Raw genomic sequence first — 12,357 nt, 5'->3', positions numbered from 1 at the left:
AAATGAGATACCATAATAACAGAAGAGTTTATAAAATGTATATGTAAGGCTTAAAGAATAATTATATGTTAATATCCATTTAACCATCATCAGATCCTAGGATGCTAACTCCTAGAATCCCCATGTCATGCTCACTATCGAACCCTGATAAACATTAATGATTATTAATGGTGATTTTTTTGTGATATATACACACATACATATATACTACAGTCTTCAGGGGTCCCCAAAACTACCCTCACCTCTAATGCCAGCCCTAAGCTAGCAGGTCCCCAAAACCAATCTCAGGTTCCATAATTTGCTGGAAGGATACACAGAACTCACTAAAGCTGCTATACTCACGATGATGGTTTATTACAGTGAAAGGCAGAATAACGGCCAAGGAAAGCAGCACAAGGGGCAGGAAGACTCCCAGAGCACAGCATTTGGTTGTCCCCTCCCTGGGAAGTTGTATGAATAGTGCTTACTTCTCCTAGAGAAGACATGTGACAATATGTACACAGTATTACAACCATACAAGCCCATCCAAGCCTCAGTGTCCAGTTTTTTGGGGGGAGACTTCGTCACATAAGCATGGGATTATCTGCTGGGCTGACCTTTGTCTCCAGCTCTTCCAGAACTTGAGGTGATAGAGCATGATCCAAGGCCCCCCTTGATGCCATAAATCACGTAAATCACATTGGCCCTGAGATAAACAATGGCACTCTTATCAGGCAGGATATTCCAAAGGCTTATGAATTACTTCCCAAGAGCAAAGCAAAGGGCAAAGGCCAGACCTCTCTTGGAGCTAGGTTAATCCTTTTCTACACATATATGAATATACATATTATATATATGTACATATATATATATATATCTTATATAATTGTCATGAAAAATATAGTGTTTCTGTCTTTGAACATCATACAAATGCTTCATATAAATCATTATATGTATACTTATATATTGTGTTTTGCTTCTTTATTTTCTATTTATTCCATACTGTTTTAATGTTCTAGATATTTTTATCAAATAGAAAGGAGAGTGTTGAAGTCTTGTTATAAGATAAAAAGTAGATTTGATAAGTAACTATAGTACAGCAATGAAGCCAATCTAGAACTTCATGCACAAATAGTTAAGGACTCCTTTTAAGGACCATGAGTATGCCCTTCATGGTCGGCGATGAGTGACCTAGATGACCCCAGAATGAAATACAGTCATATTTATTTTAATAAAAGCTATCACTCACCTATCTATATGGATTAACCTTAATTTTTAGGGTCAACAAAGATGAGCTCAATCATAGCATAAGCCAGGGGTCAATACAGTTTTTCTTAAAAGACCAGGTAGTAAATATTTTAAAATTTGTAGGCCAGGGGCACCTGTCTTCAGCTTAGGTCATGATCCCAGGGTCCTGGGATCCCGCATAGGGCTCCCAGCTCAGCAGGGAATCTGCTTCTCCTTCTCCCCCTGCTGGTGCGCGCACTCTCTCTCTCTCTCTCTCTTTCTTTCTCTGTCAAATAAATAAATAAAATCTTTGGAAAAAATAAAAATAAAATTTGTAGTCCATATCCTCTCTGTTCCAACTATTCATCTCTGCCGTTGTAGAATGAAGGCAGCCATCGACAGCATATAAACAAATGTGTGTGGCCATGTTCCAATAAAACTTTATTAATGGAAACTGAAATTTGAATTTTGTGCAATTTTCACATGCCATGAGATATTATTTTGATTTTTTCAACCATTTAATAAGGTAAAAAAACATTTATAGCTCATTAATCCTATTGAAACAGGTAGCAGGCTGGATTTGGCCCACGTTTACCCATATTCTAGGTCTAGGCTAAAGGATTCGGAGTTTCTAGCATTAGGTTCACATTTTCCATTTATAATAGAATACTCCTCATTTCTCACTAATTCATCAATCTTATACCACTGACAATCACAAAAGCGAAATGTAACTCACCTAAAACATTTTAGAACCCCCTTTGTATTGCTTGGCCAAAAAATAACAATGTTGCACATAGTAAATAGGTTTTTTGTTTTTTTTTAAGCGTTGGACCAGAACAACTAGTCGATGTTCTAGATTTTCTAGCATAAGAAAATAGACCAAGCTGATTCCTACAGTCATTTCTGATATTAAGTCCTTAGAATTTCAGTGGCAGAAGAAGGGTATTAATTTCTTCCTACCCCCCAATTCAATCGACATGGATCAAATTAAAGGTAAACATCAGACATCAAAATCCCCAAAGCAACATAGAAAAACTCTAGTAAACATTTTATCAACAGAGGTGTGGCAGAAATCAGAAATCAGTTAATGCAGCACTATCATTTTACCCTGAGAATGAAGGGGTCCCCCAGTGAATGCAATGAGCAATGAGTGATAGCAAATAACACAAAAGTCATATCATTGGCTTACTTGTTATACGTCGCTTTTATGGCAACATTTTTAACAAAAAAAAAAAGAGCAATTTTTTTAGAAATATGTTAGCCTAGAATATCTTTCTCAAATTCAAGAACTGAACTTAATCATTTCTTTTTTTTTTTTTTTTTTCATCTTTAGGTCTACAGAACTAAAGAAAGAAGTGATCCAGCCAAGCAGGTAAGAGCTCTTCTCTTCTGTAGGCTTAAGATGAACTACCTGAAGACACCTACTAAAGGTAGTGGTGGTACTTTAATCACATGGATTTGATTATTTGATTTTTGCTTTATGCTTTCTGATATGTGAATGGTTCTGTTGTATCTCTTTGGATTTTTCTCTTCTGGGTTTTGTTTACTGTTGAATCTGATCCTGTGTCTCTTTGGATCCCATTTATATCAAAGTTTACCTGTTGTTGGATATTGGCATTCCTGTATGACTAATTGATTTCACATTCCTGTACTACTCTTGGTTTATTTGATTGCAAGTTGTTTTGTTTTCCTAAAACATTGGCTTCTTTAAAAAAAATATTTTGAATAAGGTTATTGGAAGGATGTTCAGAAAATTAGGCCTATGGATTTAGTTTTTAGGTTGCAAACTGTCAACTATATACCAACCCCATCACTCTTGAATTGACAAAATGGCACACTATGCCCAATGCTGTCAGCGTCACAATCACCTGTTCATACCACTCAGCAAGGCCGTGTGGAAAGACGTCATACATACTTTTTCTTTTCTGTGTTTTTAAGTATCAAAATAATAATACCAAATTTGAAAGAATAATTAATTTTCCTTAAATAACTTAACACAGCAGTGCTTTCCTGACTGTGGTATTTCTGTATCGAGACCTGGTAAAGATTTTTGGACTGACCATTTCTCACAACAGCCCAGAAGATACACAGAAACTAATCAACGATTTCAAGTCATGCTCGCAGAAAAGCTATTCAGAATCCTTTTCCTTTTTCTCTTATAGGTTTTTAAATATCATTTCAATTGAATATTGAGGACTGCAAACTCAGGAACATTGTACTGATAAATGATTTCCATTAATAGCAATTTTATTCATTAGAGCTTTTTAATTTGTTTTGGTTTTGTTGATTTTATGCTTGTGTTTTTTATTTTTTCAATACATTCCATTTTTCTGTTTCTTTTCAATGTTTTAATCCAATTACCAGCTCTGTAAACAAGCATTTGCCACATCTACAGTAGATGCACTGAACTGTGAATGGAAGTGATTTCTGATTACAGACAGGCTAATTTTCAAGGGACAAGAGGAACAAAATGCAGTGAACTGAATAAAAGAATAATGGAAAATACCTTGTTAGGTGACATATGGCACAGATTTAGAGCACAGATGGGAAAGGAAAAGTTACTTAATCTTAAAATACATATGCATTGCATGGATTGTAGTTGTGATCTGGATCATATATGATTTCTTGGTTTTGAGAGGAAAGATATTTTACATTTTATTGCTCAGCAGTGTTCATTAATATTAGGATTAGCCTCTCTAATTGAGAGGGTGACAAGAAACAATTTAGAGCCTGTCAAACCCTAGAGTTTTGTTAAGAGAGCCAAAGGCAAAGGCCGTTAGGCAAGAGTGTCTCCCGAGTCCCTGAATTTTCAGTTTCTTATCCATCTCCCTCTTTCTTGATCCCCTTTCTCCACCTCTCTTTAAAATTTCTACTGTCATGGCCTCCTATTCTACAAAAAAAAGAATAAAAAACTTGCAAAATTCCTGCACCTAGAGGAATGATTAATAACATCTTGGGGACTTATCTGTGTTACAATTTTCACATATTGCCTGGAATTCATGCCTTGGGATGAATGGAGGAAGCATTGGTAATAGAGAATTGGGATCATTTTAATATGAGCCAACAGATGGGTGGACATTCTAGGGAGTAATAGGACTGTCATAGACCCCCTCACTTCATGGAGGTCTCAATACAAAGTGGGTTGCTCCTCTGTTAATGTGAGGGTTGACCATGATTATTTATTGGATTTAGAGTCAAAACAAAGTGAGTTTGGAATGGCTGCAGCTGTTTCTTACCATTCTTATCAGGAATATGAATGATGGGGGGGAGAGGGATGGAGAGCTCTTTCTATTGACAGAGGGTTCAATAAAATAAAAATCACAAATCATGAGTGCCTTGTCAAATTAGGCCACCTCCCATCACAGGAATACAATGTCCTGATTTGAAGCTCCTAAATCAGAGAAACAAGGCGCATAGGCTTTGGAGTCTTCAAGAAAACTAGCAGGCACCTAATATTCATAGCACTGGAAGCTACTTCACTGAACTCTTAACTACTGGGAATTAAGATTCTTACCTAATGATGAATTCTCTTTGGTCACAGCAAAGCCAACAAAGACAGAAGGCTAAACACAAATGACCACCAGAGACCAAAATATCAATTTCTTAGTAGAAAAGATGAGCTTGAAGGGATTTTTAGAACAAGTTAAATGTAGTAGTGGAAAGCAGGTAAACTCTTAATTTGCTTGGTGAAGAGCATGAATTTGATGAACCTTGGAGAATGGGGTGTCTGGAGATAGATGGATCCTGTACTCTTCTTCTCAGAGGCCAAAAGAAACTAGATTAAACACCTGTCTTCTGGTGGTTTTATGTGGTACGGTCTGATTCTACTTAGTAATGCAGCTTTCCATTCTTTAGGCAAACATTAAATCATAAAACGTTGCACAGTATTTAAAAGACATTTAGCTGCCAAACGATGAATAAAACGGGTGATTTAGACACTGGAATCCAAAGCTTGATGTCACTTTTATCATCTCATTTCATTATATACCATAAAATACAGAGTTGTAACTTATAATGACAATGACAATCACACATAATATATTCTGTAGATTCACTGCTAACTCTAGCAGAATGTATTTTAGACAGATTGGATAGTCCATATACAACTATCACACAGGGCTCTTGACTTTGGTTTCAGTGGTTTTATATGCTGCCTCAAGGATCAAGACCTAAAAAAACTAGTTGATGTTCATTTGAATCTTTACTTGATCTGAGGTTGATTTTATAGCCCAGGATGCCTACTGATGAAACCAGAAGGCTGTTCCAAATATGGCTAGGAAACATCCTAATAGACCACAGACATTTGCACAAGTGAGCCTTCAGTAAACAGAAGCTGACATGCAGAAGGTGAATGAATGGTCTAGGTTGGTTTTCTATGTTGATCAAACTCGTTGAATAATTGCTTAGCTATCCTCTTCCTTACTGAAGAGAGGGAGGAAAGAGGCCAGTTCAGAATGGTAGTGTGGGGCAGGGACTAGATTGCCTTCTGTGGTCTTTGGCACCCACAAAAGACCCATAGCTACATTTTCAGTACCCTGCTGAATGATATGACAGAGAATTTTATCTACAATCCATCTGTCAATATGGGACAATATTGTGAGAGGTTAGACTTGCTTCCTTGGTGGCAAATAGTATATTCATTCAATTTGTTGATAAGATGGGGGTGGGGGGTGTTTCACTTTTCATTGCCCTAAACTATTTGCAGATTAACTGGAAAAGAGTTTGGAGTTATCCCCATGAAGTCTGTATCAGATAGCTTTAACTGAAAACTTAGTTGCTAAAAAACCTTAACTTTCTCTGTGTGTGTGTGTGTGTGTATGTGTAAGCCCATGCATGCGTGCACACACTTGTACACACATACCACAACCTCTTGCTAACTCATCCCTTCTCCAATCAAGCAGGCAAATTCTGCATCACATTGTTAGGGCTGGTCCACCTCCGATGACAGGCAGGCTCCATGACGTGGCTTTCTCATCCTCCATTCGGGACTCTGAGTCTGCCCTGATTTCACTTTCTTGACTAAAGCTTGAATCATGGCTGTCCTACCTAAATTCCTGACCTCTCGTAATTGTATACTCCTTAACCCTTGTTTCAGAAACCTGTAGCATTCACTTTTCATCTATTTTGGTTATGTTTTCATGGGCCTGATTTATGCTTGAGGACCACTGTTCCTTTCCTGTGCTTGGACCCATGAAAACATCCTATGCTTAAACCCTGGGGCTCCTTTTCCATTTCAGCATTTCACAGAAGAGAGTCGTAGAGTCTCTATGCATATCGGCATAGTTGCAAAGCACTGATGCTGTGAGTCTGAGCTGTTTTTTAATGGATGCCCATAGTCTATGCCCAAAAGGACTGCCATAGAAATACTAAAGGTTAACTTTCCTCCACCTGAGATTTACTGCTGAAATTAGCAGAGCTCATTTGAGAGATAAATTTGCTCTTTAAAAATTTATTTCCTCTGCATTCATTTTCTCTTCCTATAAATGGGAACCTGGGATCTCATAAAACTAAATTAAAATTATCAAATACTATTGAACCAACCTAATGAAAATTTTAACCAAAAGTCATTGTAAATTAGGTATGTGCTATATTGAGAACACAAGCCTTTGTAAAGTAGATATTGTTCTTATGTAAACTCATGAATGGAGACTTTCTTGAATAAATTACTTCTTAATAACATCAGAAAGTCATTGGCTGGGTAAATATCTCCCTGGGGCATTCACTGAGATTCTGGAATTTAAATGTTCAATAGAACTTCATATTTGTCACCTTTACTAACGAGTTTTTCTTTATGAAATCATTATTAGCATGAAAAGGTTAAATTTTGTGTCTTATTTCTAGAATTAATACCATTTAAAAGACCTCAAGGGATTGAAATTTGTCTTGCCGGCACACAACATTTACATAATTTCTCTTACCCCCACATCTTTACTCCCCAATCCACTGGCACTTCACTACCTGAAGCAGGAGGGAAATAAATGATCAGAACAGCCTGAATGTCTGGGAATTTCTGCCAAAAGGAGCAATGGGCCTTCTCAAAGGACCAAATAGCAAAATCATTTCTTCCATTCCAACTTGTGATTCTGGCATCTAAAACTTTTACGGTTGTTCTTTCTAAGCTACACGTTTCCCTGTGGCTGCCACATTTCTAACACTCCTAAACACATTTATCAAAACTCCTTGAGTTGTGAGAATTTGCTTTGTTATGGTCACTCCAGAGTTTTGTTTTTTTTTTTTTTAATTTGGGGACATTTTACCTGCATTTCTTTCCTTTCAACATTGCAGCAGATGCACTAATTGTTCTACTATCGAGATAAGAACTGTAGGTCCTGTAACTGCAGCATGGACTTATCAGGTAACTCTACGCTGCAGAACCCTGTGAGGTAGGAGATAGAATACTTATTTATGAACAGATCTGCACTGCTTTTCCACATAGGGAACACTGAAGCAATGCTATGAGATTTCAAAGATGCCATCCCCATGACCACACTCGGAAAGAACGAGGCCAATAGATTATCATCACTGTTCTCCTATGCTGCCCAGTTCCTGCCCATACTCTTTCTGTTTGTGGCTTTCCCAAATTTACTGATGACTTTATACCACAATGAACTAAGCCAATAGGATACTTGCTGCATGTCCAGGACAGAGAAAATCCAGGGTGCATTGCTCTCTGACAACTAAGTATTCACAGCACCTTTACAAGATTTATAGCATCTGGCTTCCTTAAAAATGGAATCAATACCTTAAGACTAATCCATGACAATATAATTGGTTGTAAGAAAATGAATGGTTTCCTTTTGGAGTACCATAATCTTTTATCACTGTTGCTACATATTGGGTCAAAAAAGTATATTTAATAAAATCATAACATGAAAAATTAAAACTAGTATTTGAATATACTTCGTAGTACTGTGAAATGTTTTTTGACACAGAGGCTAAAGGTGTTAACAAAAGTTGCTGAAGGATGGTTTTATGCCAATGCATTTGCTCCTAAGCCAACACCCAAAAAAGCTATGGATATCACCGCGGCACAAAACAGATTTGCCAAAGACCCCGGATTAACAAATGATTGAGTATTTTTCCCAACATTTGCAAAGAAAACCCTATATTCACCCAAAGATTTTAAACAGAAGTGAAAGTATTTCCGCATTATGCTGTAGATTCATTTTGAAATACGTATATTTTAACAAACTTGCCTCCATATACATACACATAACATTTTTCTACTAAATTTAAAATCCAATCCCATCAAACATAATTGAAATCAAATATGAAATCCCACAGAAAATATTTCCCAGGCTGATAATAATCCAAACACCAGATGGAGTTCCACAGACAGAAGTCAGAGTAGATAGGATTGAGAATGAGGTTTAAATGGTAGCTAGCTCTGTGGAACAAAGGGTGAGATATGCACTCACCGTTGTTAGGACCTACGGTCTCTGGTCACAACTATACTTCGTCTTTCTATCATTCCTCCAAATTCCAAATTCTCTCCTCTTCTTCATTACTGTCTGAGACTCTACAGATTTCCTCCATGACAGAAGATTCTCTGACCTCACACTTGAAAATTCCAGAACCTTGTAATTTTGTAACTTGACTTGACTGGCTCATTACCACGTCTGAGTTGCAGGTGTCACCTCCAGGGTATGAGGTACTCCAGTCTGAAATTCCCTTATGTCTGAGGCTTGAGTTATATAAGACAAGTATGTTTCCTGTTTTTCAATTCTGTGTTATTAAAATGATCTATGTGTCTCATTTAACAAGAGTTACTCACATGTGTGCTAAAGCAGTACACTACGTATGATATTCTGACTTGCCAAAATAAAAGTAGTAAACTAAGTCAAGAATGCCCAGGTGCCCTCATCAGGTTCCCATCAGTATGTACTGGTTGGCCATAGTTCAGGGTAAAGACGGAACACCTGGAGGCAAAAATCTCAGCTCAACCTCCTACAAGCAGTATGTCCTAAGGAACACTTTTGTGGCTGTCTCAATTTCTTTAAAAAAAAAAAAAAAAAAAAAAAGGAGGATTACCATATTTCCTATCTCACAATGTGGTGTTATGGATTAGCTAATAAAATATATTTAAGATGCTTGGTATCATGACTAGGACATGTTATTATGACAACCTGACTTAGAGCAAGGCAAAAGAAGTAGCAGTCTACCTAGAGCAAGCATCCAATGTGGGTTTTGGAGGAAGTCGAGTATAACAAATGACTACAGGGCTTAATAAATAGCAAGACAGGGCACCAACAATGCCTGGGAATTACCAATATGGTAGTGGTTGTTTGCAGGATGTTTCCAATGGGAGAGAGATGTAGGGAAGTGATGATAGATTACCAGGGCAGCTCTTGGATGATCGCTGTCCATTGCAAAGAAAGAGCACCACAGGAAATCCATCTCATTAAGAATGCTCCGAAGCAGTGCTTAGGGCAAGGTTTGAGACCTGGTAACGGTATACAGACCAGCTCTGTAGGCAACCATGAGGGCTGGGATCGTAACCCACAAGCCCTGACATGACACCAGCCATTTCACTTCATAGATCCTAGAAACTCATTTAATAGGACAGTAAATCTCTGGTGGAGTATTCAGGTTAACTGGAAAAGGGGCTTCAGGAGAGGATCCTAAGCCAATGGAATTGACTCCTGGCGCTCAGAACGGTAGAACCGTTCCACAAATCAGGCTACTGATTATGCAGGTTAACTGAGTTTTCTGCTGTAAGATGTCACTAACTATACCTATGTCTCTCAGCATATGGGGAGAGTTAAATAAGAGATAAGACATATGGAAGTGCTGGGGTGCCTGGTGGCACACTTGGTTTAAGCACCTGACTCTTGGTTTCAGTTCAGGTCATGATCTCAGGGTCGTGAGATGGAGCCCCCCCGCCCCCTCGTCGGGCTCTGCACTCTGCTTGAGATTCTCTCTCCCTCTCCCTCTGCCCCTCCCACTCACTCTCTCTCTCTCTCTCTCTCCTAAATAAATACATAAATCTTTTTAAAAACCAGAAGTACTGAGCAGAGTCCTTGATGCAAAGTACATGAAACATAGGTGTAGCTTTCTTTTTGTTGTTGTTGTGCTTCCTAACCTCATGTACCTAAAAAAGAGAAACCACATACTTTCTTAAAATCATACATCCATTAGTTTTCAGGATTATCATCCAAAGAGCGGAACAGCATCCTCAATGAACTGTAGGTCTGAGGCTCTGGTCCAATAATGTGCTTGTGCAGCAAACACATTTTCGGCTGAACTGCTTCCTGACTGACTACTGTTTTATTCCCTTTCACTTTATAGAAAAGTCAGCAATGAAAGACTTCTCAAAGCATCCATTTATTAGCATAAGCAAACAGCAGAAGAGCCATTTTCACACACGCCAACACGGAAGGAAGGGCTGTCTAGAGCCAAGCTTCTCAACAACACCCACACAGAGTCAACACTATCTTAACCGTCACTCTTGATTACACAAGTCAGTAATGAAGTCTATCTTTGCAATTAGCCTACAGTGTGGTTCTTTGTAAATATATGTAATATGGTGGTAAGCTTGTATATCCATTATATATATAATTATACACTAGTAAATTGGTACATATACAGTATATATGCTATATACATGCTATGTAGCATAGGAGATACAAACTATAGTGTGTATATATATTATGTGCTATATACACTAAGGTAATATGTATATTTTATATATATATATATTTACTATATACCAACACTATACATATATATACACTATATACTATAGTAGGTAACTACTACTACTACACACTGTAGTAAGATATACATCTTGCTATAAGATGATATGTATGTATATATAGACATGTATCTTAATTTTTTCAGAGTAAAATGCCTTACTTTACTCACAGAGATTTTTTTGATAAGAAAATATGTTAGAAGATGAAAAGGATCCTTTGAAAAATTAAATATTATCCCAATTACGCTGCATGTGTATGTGTGTATAAACATGGAGCCATACATATCAAACGCCAAGAAAATAATACATGTTTTGAAGACAACTCCATTGAAGGTCTCTTCTGGTCACTAAACTTACCATCATGATGATCATTCAGTCAGGATGGGAGAAAATTTCTATGAAACTTCAGGGCTTCGATATAATTTGTCAGTTATGTACGTAAACTGCTTGACGTCATAACTGCTACTCATTGCACCCTGTGAGCCAGGCAGTGTGCTAGAGATGGGAACATCAGTGGTAAATGCTTCGCATGCAGCCCTCGTCCTTATGGAAATGGATACTTGGGCACTCAGTAAATAATGGCACAAATAGAGGTATAATTGCAAATTGTCTCAGTGCTGTAATGGATAAGAATAGAGCAAATAACAAGGAGATGAGACCTAATCATCAAAATATTCCCTGAGGAAGTGACATTTGCTCCAATATCTGCAGGGTGATTTGTAGTCATCTAGATAGACAGGTGGGGTGGAGGATGGAGAGGACGGGAGAAGTGAGGGTGCAACTTTCAGGCAGAGAGATAAGGGAGGATCAGATGTCCTGGTGTGGAGGAGGTGGTCCCCTGAGGCAGACTGGATTTTATAGCTGAGGAGCTGGAGAAAGCCCTATCAAGGGTGGGGTGGGGAGAGTTCAGGAAGAAGCCAGAGAAGGCTGCAACCTCCGGGGACCTTGCTGGCCTCCCAAAGGATTTCGGTCTCTACTCTAAGAGCCATTATTAACTACTTCTGGCTTTCAGTTGGAGTGAAGAGATTTGCATTTTACTTAGAAAATACCAGTAACCCTTCTGATGATGGTGAAGAATAGAATGGCACCATGAAAATATTTTCCACATTTCACACTCTTCCTACCTTCATCTTAGGGGAGGCTGGGCTTAAATAGAGAGAAGTTGTATCTCAGTAGTTAAATGTTGACATAATAATAATTCCAGGAAAAAACAAGAACAAAATTCCAATCTCTACCCTCAACTGAAAATACGGCCCCTGCTAGATATTTGAAATCCCTAAGCAAAAGTTTTACATCTTTGGCATAAAGGCTTTATTTCTATTAAAATGCTAAAATAAACTAATAAATAAAATAAAATAAAATAAAATAAAATAAAATAAAATAAAATAAAAAGCACACACTCTGAGAAGTAGTGCATGAGCCCCATGCACCCATGGCTCAGTATGGGTCAATCATTC

At 37.8% G+C, this 12,357-nt stretch overlaps 1 protein-coding gene and 1 long non-coding RNA gene across 7 annotated transcripts in view; one reads left to right on the top strand and one right to left on the bottom strand.

Moving 5' to 3' along the window:
- LOC112658993 (uncharacterized) overlaps nt 1-8,756 on the bottom strand; it is a 33,704-nt gene extending 24,948 nt beyond the window's left edge. For all 6 annotated transcript variants that reach the window (XR_004813468.2, XR_004813466.2, XR_003136082.3 and 3 more), the window contains exon 1: nt 8,625-8,756. This is a non-coding gene — a long non-coding RNA (uncharacterized LOC112658993). The remainder of the gene's footprint in view (nt 1-8,624) is intronic.
- The window catches only part of CELF2 (CUGBP Elav-like family member 2), an 815,728-nt gene that overhangs the window by 190,722 nt on the left and 612,649 nt on the right, over nt 1-12,357 (top strand). Inside the window, exon 2 of the mRNA XM_025445402.3 lies at nt 2,540-2,578. The gene's annotated coding sequence lies outside the window, so the exon portion shown is untranslated. The remainder of the gene's footprint in view (nt 1-2,539; nt 2,579-12,357) is intronic.

The sequence above is a fragment of the Canis lupus genome, chromosome 2, assembly GCF_003254725.2.
Source record: "Canis lupus dingo isolate Sandy chromosome 2, ASM325472v2, whole genome shotgun sequence".
NCBI lineage: Eukaryota > Metazoa > Chordata > Mammalia > Carnivora > Canidae > Canis > Canis lupus.
Note: the sequence above shows the minus strand (reverse complement) of the source record. Positions and strands in the feature narration are given on the sequence as shown.